This window comes from Notothenia rossii (genome assembly GCF_949606895.1).
Source record: "Notothenia rossii genome assembly, chromosome: 8".
Classification (NCBI taxonomy): Eukaryota; Metazoa; Chordata; class Actinopteri; order Perciformes; family Nototheniidae; genus Notothenia; species Notothenia rossii.
The window spans coordinates 65,122,025-65,128,298 of record NC_136906.1 but is presented as its reverse complement, the minus strand read 5'-3'; the positions used below and the strand labels follow the sequence as shown (position 1 = coordinate 65,128,298).

At 38.0% G+C, this 6,274-nt stretch overlaps 2 long non-coding RNA genes across 3 annotated transcripts; one reads left to right on the top strand and one right to left on the bottom strand.

Annotated features, from left to right (window-relative positions):
- Positions 1 to 471: 471 nt before the first annotated feature.
- On the bottom strand, positions 472 to 1,778 carry LOC307015328. The gene is made up of 3 exons (XR_013801475.1): positions 1,599 to 1,778; positions 969 to 1,022; positions 472 to 610 (listed from the first exon to the last, which is right to left on the bottom strand). It is a non-coding gene; the product is annotated as an uncharacterized lncRNA (long non-coding RNA).
- Positions 1,779 to 2,066: 288 nt separating this feature from the next.
- Positions 2,067 to 5,074, top strand: LOC307014646. 2 transcript variants are annotated; one of them, XR_013801271.1, is made up of 5 exons: positions 2,067 to 2,631; positions 3,396 to 3,482; positions 3,582 to 3,637; positions 4,027 to 4,086; positions 4,438 to 5,074. It is a non-coding gene; the product is annotated as an uncharacterized lncRNA (long non-coding RNA). The 2 variants fall into 2 exon arrangements; XR_013801272.1 differs by having other exon boundaries at positions 3,393 to 3,482.
- Positions 5,075 to 6,274: the final 1,200 nt, after the last annotated feature.

The window sequence follows — 6,274 nt, the reverse complement described above, 5'->3', positions numbered from 1 at the left end:
GATATTGTTTCTTGCATCCATTTAAAATGTTTACAAGGATTGTGCAGGTATGACAAAAGTACTGTTGTCAGTTTAGAAGCCAATGTATTGGAAAAACAGGAAGAGGATCGATATCCTTTTGTAAATATGACTGTCATGCATATATTATGTATTTGAAAATAATTATTCAACTGTCTTCTCACTGCAGCAATTACACAAATGTGTATGCACTTATCATAATTGATAGCCAGTCTGAGCCAGAAGACAAAAGGGAGCAAAGGTATTAATTGTTACTATTACCACTTAGTTGTTCTATTCTATACTGTAAATCTTATTACTAGCTTCATCATTTAATATTACAATACATCACTTTGTCTTTCCCAGCACAGAATACCTGACTGCGGCACCCATTGTTGCAAAACTCTCTGCAAAAATAACAAATACATTTAGCAGCAGGTTCAATATGAATAGAGCCAATGTGTGGGATGGAGCAATCCGCGGCTTCAAAGGTGCCTCATTCGACCCCTCTCATGAGATGTCAGTTAAGTTCACTGATGATGAGGGACAAACTGAGGATGGAGTGGACACTGGTGGTCCCAAGCGTGAGTTCCTGACCCTTCTTATGGAATGCCTGAGAATGCGAAGAAAACATCGTGTCATAGCAACTGTTTGTGCCCCATGGCGGTGTGACTTTCCCAGACGCTCACTGTCTCAAAATCTGATTCTAAATGTATAATGTTCTCTATAAAGATAGAACTAATACACAATTATGAATGTATAATATAAGCTGTGTTGTGTATTTAATCATGCATTGGTCTACAATTTAATGATGGCTTCTACATATTTCACATAAACAGACAATGAAAAAATGTGTCCTTCATGCTGATAACTAGTGTATGCATCTGCCAATTAGTATTCTAAACAGAGTACTGTGTTGAATCCTTATTTCTTGCATTTGAAACAGAAACAATAAAAAAAAGTGAACTTACTGTTGTGTTCAACTTCTGCCAAAAACTGTACATGTTTGCCACAGGACACTTGAACTGTCCCCAGATGTTGGCCACAGAAAGGACAAAACATTGATGTAGTAAATCCATTTAATCAAGTCAATCAAAAACACACAGTCAAAATAGTGGTTAGCTAAATAAATAGAAAGATACATCATGTTTACCGTTGAATCTGTGTTTTGTCTCTCTCTCCTTGAATGTCTTCTCTATATTTGTTCTTGACCATGTCTAATGCAAACTACTATCCTGTCATTACTTTGTCCCTCTTCACATGTTGACACTTCTCTCTCTCTCTTTCTCTCTCAATTCAATTCAATAGCTTTATTAGCATGACCATAGTTACAGGCGATTGCTAAAGCTCTGTATAGTTGCAACATCTATACACAAATACATACATATAAACAAACTGTTAAGAATTCAAATGTCCTTTTTCCGCGGTACTCACTATGACCCGTGTTATTTGCCTGCACTTGATTTGTCATCTCTTTTAACAATGTTCTTCCCTCACTTTATCTTCACGTGAAGCTCTCCTCTCCTCGGCTGGTGTAGTAGTTAGGCACGCTAACGCTAGCTATATAAATATGACGCTCTATGTATAAAAACAAAACTTACCTTCTTATATCTTTCTTTCCTCCCGATTTCCATCACTCTTGTTCGTTCTCTCTATGTCTGGTCAGTCATCAATCTGTTCCATGTAGCGCGCCCCCTAGAGGCCTGGAGACATTCCGGAATGTTTTTTTTTTGTATGTGTTTTGGGATTTGTACGTGCTCTGGACTTTGCATATCGTTTTGGTATTTGCAGCGTTTTTTTGTTGCGTTTGTTTTCGGGGCTTGTGTGTTGTATTTAGTTTGCATCATTTCTGTAAATGCAGCGTTTTTCTGTTGTATTTGTTTCAGGGTTTGTTTTTCATTTCATTATTTGCAGGTGTTTCTTGCTAATGTATGCGTTTTGGGCCGTTGTTCCGCGTTTGCACCTGCCGGCCACCGTAACATAGGGACAACACATTTGCTGTACCTGATGCAGAGGCACTGACTGCCTAAGCTACATTTAGAGAAATTCTATACATTCTCATATTTTGACTCTTTTTTTAAAAAGGTTATGTGATTATGCAGTTGTAGTTGGTCATTTTGGCTTTAATCTATATAATGGAATATTTGATTCATTTATAGAATCCTAACACTGTGTCATTATGGATTCAGCTTTGTATAAATACAACCATTTGCAATTATTTAAAAAACTTAAAAGAGAAAATTCTATTTCTTTAATATAAATGACAGCAGCTCTCAGTTATTCTATATACCTAAACCAATTCTGATGGTATATTGAAAGCAACACAGCAGTTCAACACGTAGGTTTGTGGTTGTCTTTGTTAAAATGAGAAATGAAACAGATGTGTGGTATATAAAAGACGACGATGCAGAATGCAGATGTAATTTCGCTTGTTCACTATAGGCAAGCAGTTGATCTTCGTCTGTGACATTTTATTGGACGGTTTATTTAATACAAATGTCTTTAAAAGATATTTAATCTCTGAACCAAACAACAAGGATGGATTGCCTGTTTAGGTTTTTTTTCAAATTCTAACTTTTCCAGAGGACAAGTCAGTAACCAAAGTTCTGGATAAGAGTCTCAAGAGAAAAAAAGGTATTATGATTGAATGTCAAGTATTGTGTTATGTACTTTGTTTAGGACACATGTTGAATCGTGTATCATCAGCATACAAGGAATACCTCGTTGGAAAGGTGCTTTAAAGTAGAAGAGTAGAAGTGTATGTTCTGTAATAGAATTGGGAGATAATTTAATACATATATACTGTATATATACATCTCAAAGTTAGTATTATTGAATTTGAATTAAAGTTAGGATTGTAGAAAATTAACCAGATATTCTGTAATAAAGAAAAAAGACAGTCACAAATATATAGAAAAACAAACAGTTAACAGACAAGGAAAAGGTTTTGTGTTATTATTATTTTTAAACTGCATTTTGCTGTTCAATCATGTATTCGATATCCGATACAAAATGCAACACTCGCATGGTCCAATGAAACCACACCTTAAAATTGAATGAACGGAAGACGGAACTAAAAACATGGCGTCTAGCGATAACGAAGTAATACATGTAAGTTTGAAAACAAATGTGTAAACTGAAATGAACATATCTTTACCACAATTTGGTCAATTATGTGGAAGTAGTGCATTTTGGGAGGTTGCTGTTTGTATTGAGATGGGGGTTGACTTGGTGAAAGGAATCAGTCACGTCTTCTCGTTCGAAACGTTAGCATACAGTAGCTAGTATGTTGTGGAAATGTGCATTGTTTTTAGCAGTTGAATCGGTAGAGCTTAGTTTCATAGTATGGTTATAATATGATACATTTCATTAATGCAATATTTTTGATGACACAGCAGCTTCCCACCCAGTGCACGAACAATGAAGATGAATATCCAGGTGTTGTCGTCTATGATGACGAAGAATTTCCTATTTCCTCTCAACAAGTAAGGTTTTCACCGTTTATTTTGAAGAGTCCAAAACTATTCAAATAAATGATCCTAAATAAGAATATTTAATGAACTTTAAATGTTTTGTTTTTCTAGGAAGGTCAGGACGTCTTAGAAATTACTACTTCTGGTGAAAGACAAGGCCATCACAGGTTAGGCATGTCAAAGCAAGGCAATTCAGATGCTTACAGAGGACTACAAATGACTTTGTAATTTACTTAATGTTGTTAATGTTGTTAAAATGTTGTTATATCTGTACCAAGAGTCTTAGCTTGTTTTTTGTCTTCTATTTTGGCAATTGAAGCTAAACACTTAGTTATTTGGCACTCTCTCAAAATATATTTGTCTCTGTCACAGACCATGGCACCAGGAAAGTGAAATATGTACTTACTTAAGTATATGATGGCTGCTTTTTCCATTACTAGAGTTGATATGCTTTAACTCGTACATTCAATGTGTGGATTTACTTTAGTTTTATTCTGATAAATATACTTCTGGCTCAACCTATCTAATGTGTTAATATACCACTGTTGTACTATAGCTCTGTGAGACCTTTCCAATCTGCCCGATATGAGAATGACGATGCTGCAACTCCCGCCAGGTAAAAAAAAAAATCTTTAAATGTACTGCCGCACATGTTGCATTTTACTGCTTTAATCAAATGTATTGTGTATGTCTTCTACTCTCCTCTTGCAAATAAATTGCTTAAAATTAAATGATGACTAGTACACCGTTTTTATTGTGTCGCTTATCACGCTTGTCATGTGGTGGAAAACTCCAGCTCTATTGAATTTTAAAAGTTACTGTAAGCATTTATGCATGCATGTATTTGTTTTTGAAACTGTGATCCAAAACTGTTAATTATAATTTAACTGGATTCAATGGTTGTTATACCAGTGACCAAGATCAGTGCTATCAAGTCATTCTAAACTTCCCATTGTTTTTCCCACAGTCTTCAGGAGAACGAGAAGGAGGGCAACAAGATGACTGAAGGCACCTAGAGCCAACACTCTACACATAAATTGGCAAATTGAAACTCTAGAAAGTCACTGGTCCTGGGACAAGACTCAATCACAAAACAGCATTTTCTTAGGAGCATCATGTTTGTTTGGATAGAGAAAACCCATCATTATTAAGATACAAGAGTGGTAGTAAATCTTCAAATGTAATTAAGTAAGTAAATAAGCAAAATTCTCAAGAACGAGCTGAGAACCAAAATGCAGCACACGGGAGACCAGGGAAAGTCGGTAACCAGCTTCATTCAAACTTGTTTCCACAGAAAAGTTCTGGTGTAAGACAAACCGGCAGACAGTAGGCAAAGGGCTTGTCGGGGACAGGCGAGTGTTCCAGGAGTAGGCAAGACGGGAGACGCAGGTACAGTCAGGGTCAGGGAGCAGGCGAGGCAGAATAGTCCGTGTACAGGCAGGGTCAGGGAACAGGCGAAACAGGCTGGTCAGGGACAGGCAAAGTCGAAACCGGGAGAGCAATCTGGGAGGTAATGCTGGAAAGAACTGCATGCTGCAAAGAACGATCTGGCACTGAGGTCAGAGTGAAAGGGGCTATATACTAGTGGAGCTAATGGGTGTAACAGAGTACAGGACTGTCTCAGAAAATTAGAATATTGTGATAAAGTTCTTTATTTTCTGTAATGCAATTAAAAAAACAAAAATGTCATACATTCTGGATTCATTACAAATCAACTGAAATATTGCAAGCCTTTTATTATTTTAATATTGCTGATTATGGCATACAGCTTAAGAAAACTCAAAAATCCTATCTCAAAAAATTAGAATAGTTCCTCAGACCAAGTAAAAAAAAAAGATTTATAACAGCAAAACACAATCAAACATTTGAAAATGTCCATTAATGCACTCAGTACTTGGTTGGGAATCCTTTTGCACGGATTACTGCATCAATGCGGCGTGGCATGGAGGCAATCAGCCTGTGGCATTGCTGAGGTGTTATGGATGCCCAGGATGCTTCAATAGCGGCCTTTAGCTCATTAGCATTGTTGGGTCTGGTGTCTTTCAGCTTCTTCTTCACAATACCCCACATATTCTCTATGGGGTTCAGGTCAGGGGAATTTGCAGGCCAATCGAGGACAGTAATGCCATGGTCAGTACACCAGTTACTGGTGGTTTTGGCACTGTGGGCAGGTGCCAGATCATGCTGGAAAATGAATTCCTCATCTCCATAGAGCTTTTCAGCAGACGGAAGCATGTAGTGCTCTAAAATCTCTTGGTACACAGCTGCATTTACTCTGGGCTTGATGAAACACAGTGGACCAACACCAGCAGCTGACATGGCTCCCCAAACCATCGCTGACTGTGGGAACTTCACACTGGATTTCAAGCAACTTGGATTTTGCTCCTCTCCAGCCTTTCTCCAGACTCTGGCGCCTTGACTTCCAAATGAAATACAAAACTTGCTTTCGTCTGAAAAGAGGACTTTGGACCACTGTGCAACTGTCCAGTGCTTCTTTTCCTTAGCCCAAGTCAGACGCCTCTTCCGTTGTCTTGAGTTCAGAAGTGGCTTGACCATGGGAATACGGCTATTGTAGCCCATTTCCCGGACACGTCTGTGAACAGTGACTTTTGATACCTGGACTCCAGCTTCAGTCCACTGTCTTTGAAGCTCCCCCAAATTCTGGAAGCGACTCTTCTTCACAATGCTGTTAAGGCTGCGGTCATCTCTCTTGGTTGTGCAGCGTTTCCTGCCACATTTCCCCCTTCCAACAGACTTTTTGTGGATGTGCTTTGAAACTGCACTCTGTGAACAGCTTGCTCTTT